The 1,111-nt window shown below is 41.9% G+C and overlaps 1 protein-coding gene across 1 annotated transcript in view; it reads right to left on the bottom strand.

Moving 5' to 3' along the window:
• The window catches only part of LOC308099917 (hydroxycarboxylic acid receptor 2-like), a 1,939-nt gene extending 1,237 nt beyond the window's left edge, over nt 1–702 (bottom strand). The window contains exon 1 of the mRNA XM_080448780.1: nt 601–702. The gene's annotated coding sequence lies outside the window, so the exon portion shown is untranslated. The remainder of the gene's footprint in view (nt 1–600) is intronic.
• Between the last annotated feature and the right edge of the window lie 409 nt (nt 703–1,111).

The following is a 1,111-nucleotide window of genomic DNA, read 5'->3' as shown; positions in this document are numbered from 1 at the left end:
AGTATGTGGAGAACATCCCAGTACATCCCAGTACATCCCAGTACATCCCAGTAGTCCATGAGCCAGAGTGAGTGAGCAGGAATCATTAATCCATGGACATAACAGAATGCATGGAGGCTTAGTTAGATGTTGATACTGCAGCTTTGATACCACAGATAGAAAGCATCTGTTCTTGGGCAATGGTAAGCTCCTTCCTATACATATAACTGCCGTGAATGTTTTACTGTCAATAAATTGTATATTCCTCCTCATCATATCCCCTTTCGATGGTCTGTAAATATATATCCATTCATGGATAATAGATGCATGCTCATATTATTGGTGATAGATTGTACATGATACGTATGCCTACATTTATATCTATTAATAGATATAAATGTAGGCATACGTGTCATAGTATGTAGTTTATAGTTCATAGAATATGCCAGTCCAAGTGTAGATGGCCAAGCCAGATATTAAGACTTGTATGTTGTATTTTTACTTACTAGCCTACTCTTACCTGTATCTCGCCTGTGTTCCATGCCTACTGTGGTGCTGCTGTGACACCTGAATTACCCCCACGGGATCAATACAAAAAGAAAAAAAGAAAAGCGTACTCACCAGTTCCTCTCAATTTCGTCAGTAATGTTAGAAAGAGACGTTTCAGAATCCTCTCCTCCTCACTGGGGTGAGAGGGTGCTGTGTGTCGAGTGTTGTATCAATGTCTTAAACAGTGTCTATTGTTTTATGTGAATGTGTTGCATTCAGACCCCTGTGGGTTTCAGTGATTGTGACACAAAATTCTTGAGAACTCATATCAAATCTGACTTCCTCTCTGGCCTGATGAGGTGTGATGATACCGTAGCACAGGAAGACAAAGAGTGTGCCAATTCTTGTGAAAGCCTTTCTATTTCACAATTTGCATCTTCCACTGTGAACCCCAGCACATGAATCCAGTGTTAACTTTGGGGTGCCATGATATGAAAGCTTAATTGACTCCGCAAGGCCGAAAGGCATGGCGAGAGAGTATGTTTTGCACCCTGTCCATCCGTCCGTCTGTTCGTCCGAGTGTGTGTGTGTGTGTGTGTGTGTGTGTGTGTGTGTGTGTGTGTGTGTGTGTGTGTGTGTGTGT

This window comes from Gymnoscopelus braueri, assembly GCF_963280865.1.
Source record: "Gymnoscopelus braueri genome assembly, chromosome: 14".
Taxonomy (NCBI): Eukaryota; Metazoa; Chordata; class Actinopteri; order Myctophiformes; family Myctophidae; genus Gymnoscopelus; species Gymnoscopelus braueri.
The sequence above is the reverse complement of the archived record's forward strand: the minus strand, read 5'-3'. Positions and strand labels throughout refer to the sequence as shown.